Source organism: Adiantum capillus-veneris, chromosome 12 (genome assembly GCF_014529385.1).
Source record: "Adiantum capillus-veneris isolate H3 chromosome 12, ASM1452938v2, whole genome shotgun sequence".
In the NCBI taxonomy this organism is placed as follows: Eukaryota; Viridiplantae; Streptophyta; class Polypodiopsida; order Polypodiales; family Pteridaceae; genus Adiantum; species Adiantum capillus-veneris.
The window spans coordinates 83,510,599-83,534,392 of NC_140942.1; the positions used below are offsets into that span (position 1 = coordinate 83,510,599).

Consider the following 23,794-nt stretch of genomic DNA (forward strand, 5'->3'; position numbering starts at 1 on the left):
AGGAGGGAAAATAGGGATCCAAAGGGGGGGCCATCTGCAAAAGAGCCATGTGCAACAATGGGCTAAAACGACCCTAAGGTTCAGCCCATTAAGACTTCTGAAATGCTAAGGTTCCAAAATTCAAAGGTCGTGTCCAAAGGGTTAAAGCTTAGGGGGAATTGGATGCTTTGTGTGCTCTCCAAACTCAATGCACATCCCTACATGGGAGGGGGCGAGCCCTTCTTCTAGGGGATGAGAGAGAAAGCCAAACACACACACACACACAAGCCCCTTTACACAAAGGGAATTAGGGACACATGTCAGCTCCCTAGCCCAGATGCCCACAAGGTGTGCCCAATTCCTATTGGATGACCCTTGAAGTGGACCAATGAGAATTAAGCTAGAGTAAATCTAGTTTAATTAATTTAAAAACATTTAATAAAAGAAACCAATAAGAATTAAATGTCCTAGAAGACTATTGGGCAGTCTCCCAAAGGGTCCAATGAGCATTTAAGAGCCCCATGGCTTGCCTGATTCTTATTGGCCAGGAGGAAAAGGGGTCCAATGAGAGTTTAGTTTAATTATTTAATTACCTAAAGCTCTCACAAAAGGGGAAAGGGGGACACATGTCAGAAGCCTATCACTTATGCTACTTAATTGTAATTGGCTTGAGTTGGGGAGGGCCAATGAGGCTTCAGCAAGAGCAATTAGCAAGAGGGCTCGCCCAAGAGAGAGAGGGGGCTGATTTTTGCAAGGCATTATCACACACACACTCACACAAGCTCATGTGTGAAGAAAGAGAAGACTATCTCTTCCCAAGCTTTAATGGAGAACTCATCACCTACTCCAGGCTTGTGAGATAGAAGCCTACATCAACATTCTCTTGGCATGTGGATGCAAATCCAACCAAGAGCCAAGCTTCAATGCATGCTCATCTCCTCTACCAAGCTAATTACTAAGCTAAGCTATGATACATATGAGTGATTATGTGAGGAGATGTACATCTTTCTCGTAAGATACTCCTTCTTCCTCTCAATCTACTCTCATACCCTGCTAGCTCTCACCATCTTCGAAGGTGTGTGAGGTCTTGGGTCTGAGAACGGGGATAATTCAAGTTGTGTTTGTTAAGTGTTTTGCTTAGTGAATGAAGTTTCCATTTTCATTGCACTAGCTAGTCTTGAAGGAACACAAAGAATTGTATTGTACAATGTCTCTCTTGATGGGAGAAACCATAATACAAAGCCTTTTGGAGGGGAGACCGGCTCCATACAAATCCGGTCCTCAACTGTTGTCAATAGCTTAATTTCTCTCTCTTTTGAAAGTATTGTCGATGCTATCTAAATAGGTGTTATGCTTTTTGTTGCTCTCTCCACCCAAGCACTCTTGTAATTCTCATTAGGAATCTATTCTACTGAAATGCCCACTATGTTCATGCTAATTTCCGCTACACATAAGTTATTAGGCCATTAAATGTTACACTGGTATCAGAGCACAAGGTTTCTCTTTTCTTGTTCAAGAAGGGAGGTCCTCGAGCTAGCTACAAATGGTTGGTATTATTAATTGCCTATGAGTAAGTAGAATAGGGATTTTTCAGCCTTGCAGTGTGCCTGCCTTTGTGCAGTTAACGGGGCATCACCGTCGAGAGCTATGGTCTTAATAGTGGAGTCCTACGGGGCTTGCCTACGGCTTAACCACTATTGAGCTATTAGAAGCTTGACAGGAGCTGGTGTTGTTTTGGTGTTGAAGGACCCTCTCTTCTATTCCTTGCAATTAACGATAATCGAGCCGCGGGTACAGTAGCTTGAGTGCTTTTTCTAAAGGGGTAAAGAGGAGTGGCAACTAGGGCTTGAAGTGCCAAAGTACACCTAAAAGTTGTTAGAATGGCTGACAATAGTAAAGAGAGCAAAATTAATGTTGATAACTTTGATTTTGCTCATGAGCAAGCTACTAATGATGCTTCAATGCTTGTTAACTATCTTGTTTCTAGGCTTCAACAAGCCAAGGGCAATCCATCTCTCCAAAGCGAAGTGCAACGGCAGCTCCGTGCTCACGGGATTCTCCAAGCGCATCACCATGACGAGAGAACACCTAGGAAGCCTCCTTGTGAGACTCCCAAAAGAGGTCTCTCTCCGATTCGGGAAGAAGAAGAGAATCCTTATGAAGGGCTCAAGAATTTACTTCTTGATGATGCATCTCCTTCCCAAATGAGAACTCAAGAGCCTCCACCGAAGGAACGAGAAAGAAGCGAGTCTCTCGCCACCTCGGCGGAGATGGCTCCACGAAGACGGCGGGGTAAACGCTCTCCATCACCACCAAAGCGGAGAAGACCATCATATTCTTCTCCTCACCACAATTCAAAGAGGGATGATAAAAAGCAAGAGAAGAAAAAGGCAAGAAAGAGGACACCCTCTTCTCCATCTTCTTCATCCTCTTCCTCTTATGAAAGCTATGGTGAAGACGACAAAGATCAAGACAAGAAAAAGGCGAGAAAGAGGTCACCCTCTTCTCCACCTTCTTCAAATTCTTCACCTTCTGAAGAAAGTGATGGTGCAACCTTTGAACCATAAAAAAGAAGAGGCCATAGGAAATCCTATGCCGCATGGAAGAGGTCGTCCAAGCTGAAGAAATTCAAAGAGGGAGGGAAGAGCATCTCCTTCCTTACCTATGATGGTACCTTTGGTGCTACGGACAAAGTCTTGGCCGTTATCCAACAATTCTATGTGGCGTTTGGAGATGAGGGCTTCACGGAGTCCTCTAAGCTACGCCAAGTAGCTATGCACTTTCAAAAGTCCGCCAGACAATGGTGGTCTAGCCTATGAGCCAACGGTGAAGCTCCACGAACATGGAAGGCTTTAAGAGCTTCCATTATGAAGCAGTTTTTGGCCACCGATGCCAAAGACAAAGTACTCACCGAATGGCGAAGCTTAAAGCTCTCTCCCAATGAATCCATCCACAAATATGTAGACACGTTTTGGGACTTACAACTCAAAGCCACTGTCTTCAAAAAGTTGAATTTTGGAGAGCAAAAGCAATAGTTTTCTGCGGGCTTACCCGAAGAAATGGCGGAGTATGTCAACTCCCAAAGGCCACGTACCATATCGGCGGTAATACACCATACTATGGTGGCCTCTAGAATCAATTTCCAAACGGGGGTTAAAAGAAATAATAAGCCCCCAGAAAACAAGGGTTCCAATGAGCCTAAGGGGAAGGACAATGTCCAAAAGTCTCCTAAGGGCAACTCCGACAAAGCTAAAGAGAAGGGAGTTTACAAAGGTAAGAACAAACTCTCTCCTGAAGAGCTTGAGCGTTATCGCAAGGGTAACCGGTGTTTCAAGTGCGGCAAACAAGGGCATGCGTACCGCGCTTGTCCCCAAAAGAACAACTGCCAAGATCCTCCGAGAGCTTCCTTGGTTGAAATCCAAGAGGAGGAGACTCACCAAAAAACTCACAAAGGATCTTCTCTATGCCATGCTTGGGGAAAGGTAAGAGAACATGATGCTTTTATTCTCTTTGACCCTGGTTCTACTCACAAGTTTATATCTATAGAGTTGGCCACCAAGCTAGGCATACAATCCTACGAGATGGGAGATATCCTACCCGCAGACAGTGCCTTCAAGGGGCAAGAAGCTTCAGTCACTCCCTTAATCGGGAAATTGAGGCTTCATGTCCAAGGCTATGTGGACAAAGAGGACTTCTTTATCTCTCCTCTCAAGCATGAGGATGTAATCCTAGGGGCACCATGGTTTGACGGCCTGGCTGCCGATGTTAAATTTCCTGAAAGGAGAATCTCCTTTAAGTTCAGGGAAAAATACATGTATATAAATGCTAAGGAAATGAGTAACACCATCCCCATTGTACATACACCAGCTTTCAACAAGTCAATAAAGAGCTCTATTTCCGTGTACATGATTTTTGTTAAAGATTCTCAAAATGAACCTAATGCTTTAACAAAAGAAAATAAAAGCAACCAAAAGGAATTAGAGTTATCCAATTTTCTGAAGGGGTTTCAAGATGTTTTTATTGACGACATCCCTTGTGAGCTACCTCCTAAACGAGGTAATGATGACCATGCAATTGAACTTCTTCCAGGAAGTTCACCGCCTAATAAACCTCCTTACAGAGTTTCTCAAGCTCAACAGGAGGAGATTATGCGGCAAGTGCATGAGTTAGTTGAGAAGGGTATGGTTAGGCGAAGCTCATCTCCATGTTGCTCACCTGTGCTATTAGTGCAAAAGAAAGACGACACATATCGTATGTGTGTTGACTATAGAGCACTAAATAGGATCACTATCAAGAATAGGTTTCCCGTTCCACGGGTAGAAGACCTATTTGATAAGCTACAAGGATCGACCTACTTCAGTAGGATTGACCTAAAAAGTGGCTATCATCAAATAAGGATAGTTGATCAAGACATTGTAAAGACCGCATTTCGTACTACATTTCGTCTTTACGAATACATTGTCATGCCTTTTGGCTTGACCAATGCACGAGCCACATTCAACCGCTTGATGGAGAAGCTGTTCAGGCCTCATCGAACCTTCACTGGAGTGTTCTTTGATGATATTATCATCTACTCTAATTCATTGGAGGAACACAAGCAACACCTCCAGGTAATATTTGAAGTTTTAAGAGAGAATAAACGTTATGTTAATCGAAAGAAAAGTGATTTTTTCTTGCAAGAGATTCAATATTGAGGTCACATTATCTCTCAAGATGGCATCCAAATGGATCCATCCAAGTTAGAGGTAATAAAAGGATGGCCTAAACCAAGGAATCTTCATGAACTAAGAAGCTTTATAGGTATGTGTGCATACTATAGACGCTTCATAGAAAAGTTCTCACAAATTGCGGGACCATTACATGACCTAACAAAGAAAAGCGTTAGGTATACATGGTCTGCTAAGGAGAACAATGCTTTCGAAAAGCTTATCTCTCAACCTGTTCTTACACTACCGGATCTCTCAAAACCAGTTGAGGTCCAATGTGATGCTTGTGGTGATTCCCTTGGAGCTGTTTTGCTCCAAGAAGGGCACGCCATAGGCTATGAGAGCCGAAGGCTCGACCCTGTTGAGCAAGCTCTAGGCATATACGAAAAGGAACTCCTTGCAATTCTACATGCCTTAGACTCATGGAAGCACTATTTATTGGGGACTCCTTTCATTCTGTGAACGGATCACCAAAGTCTTAAGTACTTCATGATGCAGACCAAGATCTCTGACAAACAAATGAGGTGGGAAAATTTCCTTTCGCAATTTCATTTTCATATTGCTCACATTGCTAGCAAGCACAATCAAGTAGCCGATGCACTCTCAAGACGGCCGATAGTGAATGCGGTTTCCATAGCAACTCACAATGATCTATCTTCAATGATATATGAGTACGCTATTGATCCCGACTTTGGAGATGTGACTTCAGCCTTGGCATTAGGGAAGAAAGAAGAACCATTCACTTTACAAGATGGTTATCTTCTCTATGGTAATAGACTATGCGTTACTAACTCACTACGTGAGAAAGTAATGTATGAATCTCATGCTCCACCTTATGCGGGGCATAGAGGCATTCAGTCTACCTTAAAGGGAATTGAAACATATTTCTATTGGCCTACCATGAAAGTGAACATACAAGAGTATGTTTCCAAATGTGTGGTATGCCAAAAGACAAAATTTGATAGAGGGAAGCAACTTGGATTGCTTCAACCCTTGAGAATCCCTAATTCACTATGGGAGAGCATATCCATGGATTTTATCTTTGGATTGCCTAAGTCTATCCATGGGAATACGGGAATATGGACGATAGTAGACAGGTTTAGTAAACAAGCTCATTTTATACCTGTCAAAAAGACTATGAAAGCCCATCAAATGGCAAACCTCTTTATTTCACAAATTTTCAAGTACCATGGCTTGCCCATGTCCATAGTGTCGGATAGAGATCCTAGAATGACGAGTAATTTCTGGAAGGGTCTCTTTGAGAATTTAGGTACAAGGCTAAACTTCTCTTTGGCCTATCATCCACAAACGGATGGCCAAAGTGAAATAGCTAACCTAACAATTCTCGATCTACTAAAAGCCTATGTAACGGAAGTAGATCAAAGATCCCAATGGGAGAAGTACTTACCCTTAGTGGAGTATGCTTACAATAACACTGTACATACTTCCACGGGAAAATCACCTTTCGAGGTAATTGAGGGAAGATCAAAAAGTCCCTTGCTACTTAAGGTACATGGGAAGATCTTCACCGCAGATGAGTATAGCCGAGACCTACAAGAATCTTTTCAAAAGATTAAGGATGCTATTTGTATCTCACAGCAAAGGCAAAAGGCTGCTGCTGACAAGCATAGAAGAGCCCAAGCCTTTAAAGAAAACGATTGGGTCTTGTTAAAGTTTCCAAAGGCTCGATTAAGGCACACGACGGACAAGAATCCTTCGGGCCACCAAAAGTACTATGCTAAACTAACAAAAAGGTACTATGATCCCTTTCAGATTCTTAGGCCAATCAATGAGATGGCCTATCAACTCAAGTTGCCCAATCATTGGCTCATACACAATGCTTTCCATGTGAGCCTATTAAAGCCTTACAAAGGAGAGCCACCTGAAGAACCAACTATTGAAGACCCACCGGAGATCGAGGACCAAGAGGAGATGCTGCAGCCCGAGTCCATTCTCTGACATGAAGACAAGGTACTAAGAGGCGGTAAGACTATCCGACGATATCTTATTAAGTTTAAGAATTATCCTTTTGAAGATGCTAGATGGATGCAAGGCATACAATTAAAGGATAACCTAAACCTTGTCAATGCTTACAATGCTTCCCAAGAGTAAGCAAATGTACAAAATGTTAAAAATGAACCAAGTTTTTGTCTTATAAGACTCTCTTTTTCTTTATTTGTGCACAAAAATGAAGTAGTATGCATGCTTAGATCAAGTTTGCGGAGACGACGTCTCCCAAACACCAAGTAGAGCTTGTCAGTCTACTATGGAAGACTGATAGGACTAATGTGTAGACATGCTTGCGGCAGCCTCAGGCTCTCAAGCACCAAATGGACTAGTCATCCATTATGGAATGATGTCGTAGGGTAACATAGGGATCCTCTACCCGCTAAGAAAAGGACTCATGAATATGCTTTATCTTCTCTACACCATAGTCGAGGACGACTATGATTTCAAGAGAGAGGTAATGTCATAATAATCAATATCTAATTATCCTAAATGATTTTCTCATATTAAACTGATCATTTAATGTGGGGAAGTGCCAGGGGAGAAAAAGCTAGAATAAGAGTTAAGCTAGCAGACCGGCCATAGTAGGGATCCAAAGGAGGAAAAATAGGGATCCAAAGGGGGGGCCATCTGCAAAAGAGCCATGTGCAACAATGGGCTAAAAAGACCCTAAGGTTCAGCCCATTAAAACTTCTAAAATGCTAAGGTTCCAAAATTCAAAGGTCGTGTCCAAAGGGTTAAAGCTTAGGGGGAATTGGATGCTTTGTGTGCTCTCCAAAGTCAATGCAAATCCCTACATGGGAGGGGGCGAGCCCTTCTTCTAGGGGATGAGAGAGAAAGCCACACACACACACACACAAGCCCCTTTACACAAAGGGAATTAGGGACACATGTCAGCTCCCTAGCCCAGATGCCCACAAGGTGTGCCCAATTCCTATTGGATGACCCTTGAAGTGGACCAATGAGAATTAAGCTAGAGTAAATCTAGTTTAATTAATTCAAAAACATTTAATAAAAGAAACCAATAAGAATTAAGTCTCCTAGAAGACTATTGGGCAGTCTCCCAAAGGGTCCAATGAGCATTCAGGAGCCCCATGGCTTGCCTGATTCTTATTGGCCAGGAGGAAAAGGGGTCCAATGAGAGTTTAGTTTAATTATTTAATTACCTAAAGCTCTCACAAAAGGGGAAAGGGCGAAACATGTCAGAAGGCTATCACTTATGCTGCTTAATTGTAATTGGCTTGACTTGGGGAGGGCCAATGAGGCTTCAGCAAGAGCAATCAGCAAGAGGGCTCACCCAAGAGAGAGAGGGGGGTGATTTTTGCAAGGCATTATCACACACACACTCACACAAGCTCATGTGTGAAGAAAGAGAAGACTATCTCTTCCCAAGCTTTAATGGAGAACTCATCACCTACTCCAGGCTTGTGAGATAGAAGCCTACATCAACACTCTCTTGGCATGTGGATGCAAATCCAACCAAGAGCCAAGCTTCAATGCATGCTCATTTCCTCTACCAAGCTAATTACTAAGCTAAGCTATGCTACATATGAGTGATTATGTGAGGAGATGTACATCTTTCTCGTAAGATACTCCTTCTTCCTCTCAATCTACTCTCATACCCTGCTAGCTCTCACCATCTTCGAAGGTGTGTGAGGTCTTGGGTCTGAGAACGGGGATAATTCAAGTTGTGTTTGTTAACTGTTTTGCTTAGTGCATGAAGTTTCCATCTTCATTGCACTAGCTAGTCTTGAAGGAACACAAAGAATTGTATTGTACAATGTCTCTGTTAATGGGAGAAACCATAATACAAAGCCTTTTGGAGGGGGGACCGGCTCCATACAAATCCGGTCCTCAACTGTTGTCAATAGCTTAATTTCTCTCTCTTTTGAAAGTATTGTCGATGCTATCTAACTAGGTGTTATGCTTTTTGTTGCTCTCTCCACCCAAGCACTCTTGTAATTCTCATTAGGAATCTATTCTACTGAAATGCCCACTATGTTCATGCTAATTTCCTCTACATATAAGTTATTAGGCCATTAAATGTTACATAACCCATGAGAAATCCATACTCTGATGCAAATACGCTCATGTTCATAACCCATGAGAAATCCATACTCTGTTGCAAAGACGCTCATGTTCATAGCCAATCATCAGGAGTATGGTTCAAAGAACATTATTACTAGACAACAACAACCATTGGTTGGCTCACCAGCTGTGCTGTGAAACAAGAAGGTCCATGCTATGAGTGTGGAGGTGATCTTTGGGCACGAAGTTGTCCAAACAAGGGTCCACAAATAGAAATATTTGTATTCTGTGAACGTTGTGGGATAGACCATCTACACCAACATTGTGCTAAAAATACAAAATATAGGGGGAAAGCAACAATGAATGTTGTAGGCATGATGCCTTCTTCAAGTGGATCCGAGGTAGAACCCACTATTCCTTTAAACGTGATGACTCGAGCTCAAGCTCAAGAAGCATCCAAAAACATAGTTAACCCACATTGCCTGTGCAAATAGAATTTGAAAACTTATTGGTGAGAACAAGAAGAAAATAATGGAAATCCAAACAAGATAAAATGAAAGCAAAGAGGGTGCATGGGAAAGCTACTTTGGAAACTGAACTAAATCAAACAAAAGAGCAGCTTAGATGAGAGCAACAAAGCAAGAAAAACACAAAGGGACCTAAAGAGTCAAAGACTAACTCGGGAGGTTCAGTCTTGGTCGAAAATGTCTTTGAACCTTTGGATGCAATATAGAAAGCTTATGATTCTAGGTCAAAGAACAACCAAACCCAAGAGGATAGATTGCTAATGTACCCTCACCCAGGGTATGAAAAGAGAGGTTGCAAATGTGTAAGGAGCTCATCTAGAAGGCCCAAGCTCTTACGGAACCAGTTCTAGATGCTCCAAAAATGGAGGTGCTAATTCGTGATAAAGTCCAGGAATTGGAGAGACAGGGTATTATAAACAGGGACCAGGAAGAGTCAAGAATTGGGGCACCTTTAGATACAAGCGAAGTAGCCAATACCACAAACGGGGTGGGTTCATAAGCAGTGATGCCTATTCGAAGGTAGAAGAATCATAGCCACAATCCTTATGGGAATCAATCAGAAATAAAAAAGATGGTAGTGCTACTTTACAGTCAGCACCTATCCCTGAGATAATGAATCATGAATTTTTCCCAGGGGATATAAGATCTCTATATGGGGATGTCGGGTCTGTTGCATCTAAAGAGAGAAAACCAGGCTCTCTACAGACTTTACCATCATTCATAGGAGAACTCAAAACAAAATCAAAGGTTAAAATGGTTCCTTCTCAGTGGAAAGCCACACCAAAAATGATGGATACCAAGAGCTTGCACGAATTGATGTCTTCTCCCATACAATGCACACTTTATCTCTCAGAGCTACTAAAAATTAGACCGTATCTATGGGGCCAAATGGGAAAAAGCATGGGAAACATGGGGTTGAAAATCCCTTCACATGACCAGCTTGCATATGAAAACAGGGATGACACCATGCCTAAGAAGCCAGAGACAAAGCCAGTACCAGTAAATAAGGTGGGTGACCACTGTGAAGGAGAAGAAGGAAACACCACCTTACCACTTGAGTACAAAGGAATAAAGATGGTTGCTATATTAGATAGTGGGGCAGGAATTGCCATCGCAACCAAAGAGATATGGAAAAAAGGGAAAAGCCTCTTATTACAAAAACTCAAATGAAACTGTAATTAGCAGATGGCTACGTGGAGAAACCGATAGGAATATTAGAACAAATCATTGCATCCTTGTGTGGCATTGAGTATGAGCACACCTTTGCCATAATGAATTTTGACAAGAGCAACAACTTTGACATCATATTGAGTAGACCATTCATGTGTCAGTTTAAAATGGTACAAGACTGGGGCTATGATTATATCTACCTGAGACACAAAGAGGTCACTACAGAAATTTTTGTTAAATATCATCGTTATAGAGATGTAGAGCGAACCCCAGGGGAAGAATTAAACTCCACAACCAATTTGGACAGCAAAGTGCATATTTAGATGTATTGAGCTCCTGAGAGTGCAAGTCTTAAAAAGGAAGATTGCATTCTAGAGTATTTCGTAGAAGGTGAAGCTTATATTAAGGAGCCATTCCCAGAGGAGATAATTGAACCCTTTGGATAGGATCAAATACTGGCGACTCTTGATGTCTGCGTAAATGAGGTGACCCTGACTAAATTTTGCAATGAATATGGGTATGATATAACTCCCGTATTTACGATAAAGGTGTTGAAGGAAGCCAATGAAGTTTGTGAGTGTGAAAGAAGAAAAGGTGAGACAGATAGCTACGTCCTGGAGCATGGTTCCAAGATGCAAACAAAGGAAGCAGAGAAACCACGAGAATATGTCATCATTGACATACCTGAAGAATCGACAAAAGCAGTTTCAAAGAAGTCCACTCCAAAAAAAGTGCAAATGAAAGCAGATGAAGGAGAAAAGTTTCCAATTTCAACTTCAAATGTTCAGCAAACACAAGATCAAGAGAAGAACAAGGATATGAGAGAAGATCAACTATCTTCTACGACAATCAAATTCAGTATATGCAGAGAAATAGGACTCAAAATCACATGTTTAGTTGTGATAGATCCAGACGTGACAAATAATACAATGTCTTATGGTACTACGTGGATCATGATGGGAAAGCCACCAATCACTGAGCTATAGAAGATCATGTACAGAAGTTCAAAAATGCTGATTCCTAGCTTCAGAGTGGCAGAAGCTGTACTCAAGTTGAGTACCAGGGAGTCTAAGGATACTTTCCACATAATTGAATCCCATCATATCAAAGAGAGTTTGATCCTGACAAAAAGCTGGAGGAACATTTTCTTTCAACAACAACCAAAAGCTTCAACAATGACAGCGGTAAGACTCCATGAAGCTTCTCAAATCCATGCAGAGAAAAAATCACCAACCATCATAGAAAAAGATAAAGCAAAGGTAAGCCGTGAAGTATATCAACCTCGCAAGACAACTTTACCTTCAATGTGCTTCCATCAAATTTCCCGCGAAGACTCTACATCAAGAGCCAAACCATCGACAATGCAATGGAAATTAAAACACAAAGTCTATCAACAAAAGTTTCCATCACATCAAGTCATTAGGAAGAAGCAGAGGAGAATCAACCAAGTGCTAGTATCCAAAGATCACATCCAAGTCAAAGACCCAGTTTGGATACATGAAGCACGGGTTCAACCACAACACCAAAAGGTGATAGGGTAGGTAGCATTAAATGAGTCAATCACTACTCATGGCTACTTCCAAGGAAACGCTAATGTTTGGGCCAAAAAGACTAAAGTAACATCCTGGATCTACTCATCTCAACCAAGGAGTTCTACAAAGAGCAAGACGAGCTATAAACACAAGACACAACAACTCAACCGGGAGAAATAACTACCACAAAAGGCAAAATAAAAAATCAAAGCAGCGAGAAATGCGAAATGTAAGGGTGCCAAAGTCAGACCTTAGCGAAGCTACCCAACACAAACAGGTGAATCAACGGATGACTCTAGTTAAGCTACTCGAAGCACAAGGATTTTATGAAGTTAACACTCAAATATGGTTACCAAAAAGTGTAGCTCAATCTGGAACAACCAAGAGAAATAATGCAGCACAAGCTTTTACCCAAAGGCAAGCAATGATAACCAACAACCAACAAGAGCCAATTGCAACCAAAGCTGATGCAATCTACACATGGAACCTTGATTCCAACTACACAAGCAAGGATTCTACAAAGGAAATAATTCAAATTTGGATACCGAAGCCTAGTGTCCATCAAGTCACCGAGAAAAAGAATCAAATGCAAAAGACAATCACACAAGGACCAAAAACAAGATGGGTTCCAAAATCGACAGTGGAAAATCAATCACAAAGAACCCACACACAGATTCAATCGCTTCTCATGCGAGATAAAGAAAAGGCTACATCAGTCACTCGACAAGCAAGCCAAAAGGAGCCAAAATATGCCAACCGACTCGACAAAATGGTGGCATCTAAAGACCAAAACAATGGAAAAGGCCTAATTTTTTTGAACTTATGGAATTGGGTTTTTGGCCTTGAACAGGTAAGTCCATTAAACATACATGGCAGAAAAGTATGAGTCGGGCAGCTAAGCCAGTAAATGAGCGAGGTATTAGTCCCAAACCTTTATGTAATATTCTAGGTGGTCTAAGCGTCTTAGCTATTCTAGATAGTTCTCAAGCTGGAAGAGTTGAGCATATTTAGGTTATGTCGCTCATGCTGGTATAGGTGAGCATAAGAGTCAAAGTCATTGTAGTATAGTGGTAAGTGAAGCAGGAAGTCCAAAAAACACTCACACCCTCATCAAAGTGACGTATGAGTGAACAAGCTTCTACATTGAAAACCCTTCTTAGAAACGTGGAAGCTATTGAGACATCCTTTGATGTCACATGTGCTACATTTGTTCCTTGAAGGACCCATCAACTCCATCTCTTACACTACATGCTTTTGTTTGACAAATCTCTCATATGCATAAAGAGTGTCCCATAATTGACACTTGCATTAGACACTCTTCCTTTGTTTCTCCCAAGCACTCACCTTTCACGACATCCAAATGCTCAACTCCAATAAGAGCGTATTTTTCCCTTTGGTCATCTAGGTTTTAAGACCCTAATCTAGAAACCCTCATCATTGACTTCTTGTATATATTTCTTCTACATCAACACTAAGGAAATGTCTACCCAAATCAATTGACAATGACTTGGAGCAAAGACTGCAGGTCTCCATATGCTTATCAATAGATTCTTTTATCTCATCCAAAGTCGACAACAATGCCATCAAACAATGGCAAGTCAAAGAATGGCCTACATGACAAGCAATGAGAAATTCAACAAGCAAGCTATCCACACCAATCAAAAGTAGCTCACACATTGCTTCAACATTGGTGACCTATTGCAGACAACTCAAATTGCAGTGGAACTTGAAAGAAAATCCATCATAAAGTCCACACCCCAAAGAGGATCAGTTCTACAAACTCAAACACATCAACATCCACCTTTACGGTGGCTAAGATTGGAAGCAAAGAGGCGAATGCACAAGAAGAAGAAAATTTACCTCAAAAATCAAAGATCAAATCATGTATCAACAAAATGAGAGATATGAATCACTCAAGGAAGGGGGAAACATCATCAACTACAAAGCACTTCCCAAGCTTAAGACCAACCTTGAAGACAAAGCTGAAGTCGAACCTTCAAGACAAAGCTGGCTGAGGACCAACTTTCAAGACAAAGCTGAAGATAAATCTATGACAAGATTGCACAAGGTCGTGTCAAGGGATGACACGAATTAGGAAGGGGCAAATATTTAAGGACAGGTCAAGCGGGCGTCCACTTGGCCGGACACATAGCCGAACATCACATTTGTACTCTATTAGTTTTTTGAGCTCGTGTAGTAATACTCTATGTAAATCCTAATTCCATAGTAGCAGTCAATTCCCTGAGTTGTAATTTTGTCATGACAATTGTAAAGGTACATGTGAACCGGCCACTGGCCTTTTAGAATGCCCTAGGTATAAAGTTCAATAACATTAATGTGAAAAGGAGGCTTATCTTTAGAGAAGAAGGGAGCTCTGCTAAACGTACGCTCAAGCTACGAGCTGCTCCAACTTGTAATCATCACAGTCAATGAATGGGTAATCAGTTTTCAATTCTGAAACTTTCATTGTGCTCCTCTTTCTTTGCTCTTTCATTCAAGTATAAGCATTGTCAGTTTTGTTGTGGTTCACGACTACGTGATTCCTGTCCCATCCAACTCATGCAAGGTATAAAGTTGCATTCCCATGTACATGCTGAACCACATAAGGAACAAACCATCTCTTTGAAAGCTTTCTTATTGTTGAATGCTGGTTATCAAGACTATTTTCATACACCAACACCCAATCACTTTCCTCAATAGCTTTAAGTCTAAGCCTATGAATCTTATTAAATCTGGCCTTATTCTTTAACCTTGCATCTTTCAATCGTACTACTGTAATCCAATATCTTGAGGCCTTCTTTCTAACTGCTGTATGCGCAAAGCAAGAAGGTCTTCCCTACTCATCCCATCTTCCCAATGCAATACATCCATGTGGGAATTACATCCTCTATTGGCATTATAGAATTTTGACCTTACATCAACTCAAAAGGCATATAGCCAGTAATTGGCCTATGAGTTGTACGATCATCCAATAAAGCATAAGTTAGTAACCTAGGCCCTTTGCAGGCCTTAGCTAGAGATTTAATGATAGGAGAATGCCCACACTCTGATTTAACATTTTCCTCAAGATGGTATAATGCCCAATCTAGAGAAAAACTCCCTTGCTTTGTGAGCATCCAATTCACCCCTGTCTGCTGTTATTTTCCTAACACAGCCGTAACGGTTAATTATGTCATCCAAGAGGAACTTACATATCCCTTCTGTGCCTTTTGTTCTTAGAGCACGACCTTCAACTTAGTTGGTTAAATCTTCCGTGCAAGCACTATGTATCTCATTTTCCATAAACCCAACGGCATTTGTAACCAAATCTACTATCCATTTATAGTGCATGGCCAATGGGTAAGTAGGGTGAAACCCATCACGAGGACGTATTGTAACCAAATCTTCTATCCATTTATAGTGCATGGCCAATGGGTAATTAGGGTGAAACCCATCACGAGGACGTACATTTCAATACATTGTCAGGTTTCACAAGACTCCACAAAGTGAGATACATATTTATCCACATACCTTTTCACCAATGCCTGTCTTTAATTTTAGTAAAAGTGGACAATACACCTCTATGTCTAGCATAAAGACTCTCATGCAACTTTTTCATAAGCTCACTTTGAGTGTGCTTATCATCCACAAATTTCAATGGCATCCTATTTATTTGTTGCGGATGCTTCCACAAGTACCCATCTTTCAAAAATAATCAATAGGCCTTTCTATAAATTCACTTGAACTCTTGATCAGTCCACTATTCTTGCCTTGTCAAAGTGCTCAAATAGCATTCAATGAGAAACTAATCACCTTGATATAGGTCCTCTGTAAAGGATTCAAGTGCATTTGACAAGAAAATATGATCACCCTTGGCATGAGAGATACTTTAGAATCTTGTGTCTACAACATTGCCCTCGACAACCATGTCTTCTTCATTTTCATACCTTGCTCTTGGAAGCATATCCGCAACTGGATTATCTTTCCCTGCAATATGCTTAAATTTTGAATTTAAGGACTTTATGTAGGCAATCCATCTCAACATAGCAATGTCGGGAGTTGAGCAGCTTGTGATCATTCCAAGAAGGGGTAGACATCAGTCTCCACTGTTACATTTTCTCCTATCAAATACTCTTTATTACATTTCAATGTTGCGATTACTCCCCATAACTCTCTTTTTACCTGTGGATGATTGTGTTGATGAGCACTTTAGACCTTTGCACCAAATCTCACCACATATCCTTTGCCATCATCATCATCTTGCCCAATTGCCCATCCAATTCCTGTGGGACTAGTATCCACTATCACAATTACATATCTTCCTCATTCATAGTTTTATTTTCTTAGAGCTGGAGAAATAAGCATCAACTTCTTTATGGGGAATCCAAATAACATAAAACACACATGCACCCAAGAATCTTCAAACCTCAGTTACATTAATACATGTATCTCTCATTCTTTGAATCACATCAATCTTTTTTGTACAAGGCCTTCTACCATATGGTCCACACATATTTCTCTTAGAGGATTGATTGAACGGGCGCTCACCTGGCCAAACATGTAGCCAAAGACCACATTTGTACTCTTATTAATATTTTGAGCTAGTGTAGTGATACTCTGTGTAAATCGTGATTCCAGAGTAGCATGTCAATCTTCTCAAATGTAACTCTTTTATGATTATTGTAAAGGTCCATGTGAGTCATTATGTGTAAATTGTGTATATCACATGTATTCAAGTACTGTTTTTAAAACTCCTTATCTGTGAATTTTTGACAAATAAAGTACACCCTTTTCTTATTTAATCTGTAAATCTTTTTTCCAGTTCCATTTTAGAGTACCCTTCTGTATGTAAAAATGTGAGATAGAATAAAATTCAATAACCCCTTCTGCTGCACTCACTTGATAATCATATATTTATTAAGGGACCCCCCCAAGATTGTGTTCCTCTTTCTATACTCTTTCAATCAAGTGTAAGCATTTTCAATTTTGTTGAGGTTCATGACTATGCATTAGTGAGCCTAATCTTCAGATAGTTCTTAAATCACTTTTTTCTGACGTTTTGACCATATGAGAGTGTTCTTAGACCAAGGGCGACATTGCTGGTACATTACGTTGGATTTTTCAAGACCTTTTTCATGATGGATCATGATTTTGGCACCTTGTCGGATTGTGACCAGACTTGGTAGGATAATTCCCCTAGGTGTATTAAACCTCCTCAAGTTTCGTTGCATTTAGAGTCCGTTCGAGTGCCGAAATGGCGTGATGACCTAGAGCGGTGAGAAAGGACATAGGCAGATTTGATTGATCATTGAGTGGTGGCTGCTTGTTGAGTTGGTGTGTTTTCTTGCTAGGTTCACTTCTTGAGATTGACAACCTCAAAGATTCTTTGTGTCCCATCCGAGTCACTTCTTTGCATATTGGCAGTATGTTAGTGCCAAATAGCTATACTACAGACGTCCGTCGCGGTGACCCGCTAACATTGGCCCCGTTGTTGGGGATAATGATCCTTAGATGGTGATATGATTGCACATGTACGTGGATGCATGCGTGCGTGATGCACGCGGAGAAGGGAAGAAGCATGAGACAATGTGGGTGGAGCAGCTCTAGGAAGTATGAGTGAAGATCTCCTTATTCTTTCTATATCTTATTCTTCATATAGAAAGAATAAGGGTATATACACACGTGGGCGAGCAACCAGACATCGAACGTCCAACCATGAGCAAAGGTGCAACATCTTTACCCCAACAAACTCCCACTTAAAGGTGATGTGTCGATAAGCGAGGCCTACTAGCTAAACTACTAGTATGTACAAGAAACTAGGTGAGAGAATCTCTCAACCTATGGCCCCACTGAGTCACTTTGTTGATCTACACACAGACGTATTGACTCTGGTGGTAGATGAGCATGGATACCCACACTAGAGCTTGCATGTAAATCCTACAAACAACTTTGTATGGTCTGCAAAACTCTACTACGCATCATGCTAGTGTCAGCCACCATAGCACGATTGACAACCCTTGCTACAAATGATCCCATTCCAGTTGCTAGATTGGAACTTGACACTAAGAAGTTGAACATGAGACGCCCAAACGCTGACAAAATATATACAAACGTGGATTTACTAGCCTCCCTTGTTCTATTTGTAATCATCGCATCATTAGAACCACCCATCGCGTATGGATGTGTCAATGCCGACACTCAGATAACTGTTACCACCAAGCGACCACCTTTTATGTAGCCATGGACCCGGCTTGTCAGACCCGCTAGTAGTGTATTATGTTATTGGCCAAGCTTGTCATTTGAGTAGGAATGGTTAAGAGTGATCACTGATGAGAGGTGCACTCTAAAACTGGAACCTATAATGTTTGGGTAAGATTGGCTAAGTGTGGGCGTCCAAATGTGAATGGGCAAGCCTATATAAAAGTCAATCTAAACCTAAAATACCTGATTCTCTCATTTGTGCAATGCAAGAAGAGTGCTCTTGTTCCATCTCCTTCTCCGTCTCCATCGTGTACTAGTATGCGTGCACGAGAGAGAGAGAGAGAGAGAGAGAGAGAGAGAGAGAGAGAGAGAGAGAGAGAGAGAGAGAGAGAGAGAGAGAGAGAGAGAGAGAGAGAGAGAGAGAGAGAGAGCATCACGGAGGCACGACGGCGGCGAGGCGGTTGAGTGCCGCATAGCGGCAACTCCTTCTTCTTCACAACAAGGAGTCCTCCATGACAGCAAGCGTAGAGCGGTGAGTGACACACCATCATCGTCTTTGAGCTTACTAGTTTACGCTAGTTGCATGTTTGGAGCCATTTGTGGCTTGCACACAGTGTAGGCAACGCCCTTGTTTCGATACGTGCGACAGAAGCCCACATTTTTGGCGCCACTGCCGGGGAAAGGCCTTGCACGAAGCTCAAGAGGTACTCTGTGCTCTTCTGTGAATGTTTGTGTTAGGAAGGAAGAGGAAGAGGAAGAAGAAGAAGTTATTTTCTGCAAGTTTTAATTTCCTGCATAATCTTTGTTTTCTGCCAGTGTCTGCTTTTACACAATTTTCTTTTTTTAATTTGCACAGTTAGTAGTTAGTGTGTTAGTAGTGAATGAGTGTTTTCTGCCAATGTCTGCTTGCACACAGTCTTTACATAGTTAGTGAATAGCTTGTTTCCTGTCAATGTCTGCTTTTACACAGTTTTTTATTTTCACAGTTAGTAGTTAGTGTGTTAGGTAGTGAATGAGTAAGAAAAGTAGGAAGCTGTACTGTGAAGGAACAAAAAATTAAAAAAACCCAAAATTATTAAGCGTGAGGCATGAGTGTGTTCTACAAAAACTTCCAATCGGGATCGGAATCATTTTTCCAAGCCCAAGTCTAAGTCTAAGCCGAGGCCCAGGCCTCAGTCTTATGATATATACTAGACTCTCTCTTATATATATACCCTACCCCCACATGAGGGAATGAGGGAATGTGGGACAAGTTCCTCAAGTCCTCCACCATCCTCTTCACACACACCCTTTGGACTTACTAGTTCTAGCCCTCTCCCCACCTAGGAAAATACTAGTTTTAGGATTCTGAGGGCTGTACGTAACCAAATCGGTGGTTGTAAAGCACGGCACATCCCTCTAGCCAAGACGCTCATTTTGAGATATCGCACGCCATTATATGTGGCTCCGTTAAAAAAAGGGACAAAAATACAAAAAAATTGGGTTATAAACACCTAAAAAACTAGGTGAGCGGTCTCCACGGTCACTCACCAACACCTCTAGAGTGTTGAGGTCACATTCACCTACGCTCTGGTTGTGTGCTAGAGGACAAGCACATTGAGAGTGTATCCATTTATGCGGATACTCATTATTCATCTACCTTAGGCTCTAGGCCCTCAACGAGAACCCTAGGTAGGACCACTCAGGACCTGCATATAGCGTCTAGTGACTCTTCCTCTGACTACGACGTCATGGAGGGTTACCCAATGCCTAATCCTACTAGCTCAAGCCAAGACATGCATGCCATGGGACCGCGGTATGGGCTGAGCATGCTTAGCCGCTAGAAGGAAACCTTTGATAGAGCCACTCGCTCCAAACATGGAGCTAATGATGTAAATGAGGGGGGTGGGGAAGTAAATTTGCCATTCATGACCAACTTAGACCCTATGCTCTTAGAGAATGTGCACATGAATACTCCATTCAATGCACCCCTTGACTCTTCAGAATTATTTCCCTCCGCGGTTATATCACCTAATGGTAGAAGCCTTGCCGACATGCAAGCGGTTGAGCGATATACCATTGTGGCTAGGGAAAAGGAAATTGAGAGCTTACGCAAGGCAGAGGAACGAAGAGAGTTAAAAGAAAAAGCACCTATGTCAATATCCTTGCTATGAGAGCAATCGAGTGCTCCTAAATTAGCGACCACTAAGGGTCAACCCATAGAGAGCCACATTACATCTAGTTCAAAGGACACCCCTAGCACCTCAAGCCTAGATGAAGAGTTCCTAAATGAGAAGTGGGAGTACAAACTACAAACAAAAACTCTAACCGACCTATACATAGGTCACACCTATCACGTGGGTTGGTTAGATGTCCTATAATCCACAACATGTGCTACTAGTGTGGAGAATCAACAACAAAGAGTTTGTGAGGTCTGTTAAGTATGGAGCCTGATTTACCCTTGTAATTTTCTATGGTAAAAGCGCACATTTGTAAGGCCCCCATTATAAGGAGAAGCCATCGTGCGTGAAGGAAAATCACTCACCGGAAACCAAAATTTTTCACGGACAAGAATCAGGGGCAACTTTAAAGGCCTCGGGGGCGGAGGCCCCCGAGACTTTTTTTTTTTTGCGCCGGAATATTCTTTTTTGCCGGAATATTATGGCCGCACGGCGGCCAGAAAGTGGTCGGAAAACAACCGGTCGGTTGGCCGGTGGCCGGTAGTCAATGGCCGATGGCCGGTGGTCGGAAGTCAATGGCCGGTGGCTGGTGGTCGGAAGTCAATGGCCGGTGGCCGAATTCAAAAGCGGACTTGTCTTCTCAAGGGCGGCCACACATGGGCGGATTAGAGGGTCCGATTTGGACTTATTCGCACAAGGGCGGCTACACATGGCTGTCTCTCATAAGAGAGGGCAGCCCTTTTGGTCTATAAAAGGAGGTCATTTCTATACACATTTCATAATATGAAGTTGATGCAACAAGGTGAGTGTGAGGTGGTGAGAGTGAAGCAAGGCGGGAGCTCCATTAAGGGTATAATCCCTTTGTAAACTACTTCTTGTTTTGAAGTACTAAAGCCATTGAGTGGCTGCTTTCCCATGGACGTAGCCCACATTGGGTGAACCACGTATATCATGTGTACTCTCTCTCTCTCTCTCTCTCTCTCTACTCTATAATCTCGTGTATATAAATTTGTCTCTCTCCATTAAGTAATCTACTCAATTATCTATTTAGCTACATCTTATTTCCTAACAACTGGTATCAGAGCAAGGTTTGCTCGTAGCTAAATTATCTCAAGGAAAGGATTCCTTGAATTGAGTGGGAGTTATGTCGGAGGAAGGGAAGCTCAAGATTGAGAAGTTCAACGGCAAAAACTACCAACATTGGAAGATGCAGATTGAAGACTATCTCTACCAGAAGGACCTCTATTTGCCACTAGGCGATCTTGCGAAGAAGCCCGCAACAATGGCAGATGAAGCATGGATTGTCCTTGATCGAATGGCACTGGGAACAATCCGGTTAAGCTTGGCGTCAACGGTGGCCTTCAATGTTTCGGAGATGAAGACCACGGAGGACTTGATGAAGTCACTTGACGACTTCTACGAGAAACCATCGGCATCCAATAAGGTATTTCTTATGAAGCGCTTGTTCAATCTAAAGATGGCAGAGAATGGTTCAGTTGCAGAACACCCAAATAACGTTAACACAAACATAAGTCAACTTCGATCAATGAAAATCAATTTCGATGACGAAGTGCGAGCTCTCCTTATACTATCATCTCTACCGGATAGTTGGGACAGTCTTGTGATGGCTGTAAGTAATTCTATCTCTGGCACAAATACTCTTAAGTTTGATGATGTTGTGGGTGTTCTCCTAAGCGAGGAAATGCGAAGCAGAAGCACAAGAGAATCATCAAGTGCTGCACTATCAGTGGAAACAAGAGGAAGGCTTAAGGAGAGGTTCAAAAACCAAAAGGGTCGTGATCGCTCAAGGCGGAGCAAGTCACACACAAAGTCAGTTCTTGAATGTTGGAACTGCGGCAAGAAGGGCCACGTCAAGAAGGATTGCTGGTCCAAGAAGAAGAAGGAGATAGAGTCTCAAGACAACAAGCCAACATCGGAGGCCAATGTGGCAGGTAAAGTAGAGCAAGATGCTCTAATTCTCTCATTAGACAATGTGTCTAATTCCTGGATAGTAGATTCCGGGGCTTCATTCCATGCGACACCACACAAGCAACATTTCCAAGACTACACCAAAGGTAATTTTGGGTATGTATACTTGGGAGATGATAAAGCTTGTGAGATTGTTGGCAAAGGTACAGTTTCTGTCAAACCTGCTAATGGAAATGAATGGAAGCTTAAAGATGTTAGGCATGTTCCTTCTCTTCGCAAAAATTTGATCTCTATAGGACAATTGGACGATGAAGGTCACAACATTGCATTCGGAAACAAACGGTGGAAGATCTCAAAGGGATCTTTGGTGGTTGCCAAGGGTGAAAAAGTCGGTACACTTTACTTGTGTACAGAAGTTGACAGTGCGGTGTGGCACTACCAACTTGGGCATATGAGTGCCAAAGGAATGCAAATCCTTCAAACAAAGAAGCTTCTACTAGGTTTGAAAGAAGTGGACTTAGAGTTATGTGAAGATTGTGTTTATGGTAAACAAAAGAGGGTAAAATTTCAAAAATCAGGAAATGAAAGAAAAAATAAAAAACTTGAGTTGGTTCATTCTGATGTTTGGGGTCCTGCAAGTACACCATCACTTGGTGGCTCATTGTACTATGTAACATTCATAGACGATGCGACTAGAAAAACATGGGTTTATGTCATGAAGAATAAATCCGATGTATTTTCCATATTTCAAAGGTGGAAAGCCTTTGTGGAGAATGAAACAGGTACCAAGGTTAAATGCCTCAGATCCGACAATGGAGGCGAATATTGCAGCCAAGATTTTGAAAGCTTTTGTGCTAGCAATGGCATTCGGAGGCAAAGGACAACCCCAAGGACACCTTAACAAAATGGGATTTCGGAAAAGATGAACAGGACAATCATGGAACGAGCACAAAGCATGCGGCTACATGCAGGCCTACCGCTTGAGCTTTGGGCGGAAGCTGTAAGTACGTCTGTGTACTTAATCAATCGGTCACCCTCAACGGCATTGGATTGGGGAATTCCAGAAGAGGCATGGACAGGTAAACCGGTGAATTATTCATTTCTCAAAGTGTTTGGGTGTAAGGCTTTCATGCACATAGATAGAAGCCTAAGATCAAAGTTAGATGCAAAGTCCAAAAAGTGTTTCTTCATTGGCTATGGAGAAGGAGACTTTGGGTATCGCCTATGGAATCCTGAAGATGGTAAAATCTTAAGGAGTAGGGATGTGATTTTTAACGAACAAAATATGTACAAAGATTACTTGGAAAGAAAACAAACCAAAGAAACAGGTGATGAGTACATGGAGCTTGAGGACGGTGAAGACTCAAGGACTGCAAACGGTGACAATGTGCAACAACGTCAACCAAATGAGGAGCCTCAACCTATTCCCCGAAGATCTACAAGAGCAAGTAGACCTCCAGAAAGGTTTGTTCCTTCCTTCAACCATCTCTTGATCTCAGATTCTGGAGAGCCGGAATCATATGAAGAAGCTATGCAACATGAATCCAAAGAAGAATGGACGAAGAGCATGCAAGTGG

General features: G+C 41.9%; 1 pseudogene; it reads left to right on the forward strand.

The window, feature by feature from the left end:
• Nucleotides 1-1,859: 1,859 nt before the first annotated feature.
• On the forward strand, nt 1,860-11,403 carry LOC147446055 (uncharacterized; annotated as a pseudogene).
• Nucleotides 11,404-23,794: the final 12,391 nt, after the last annotated feature.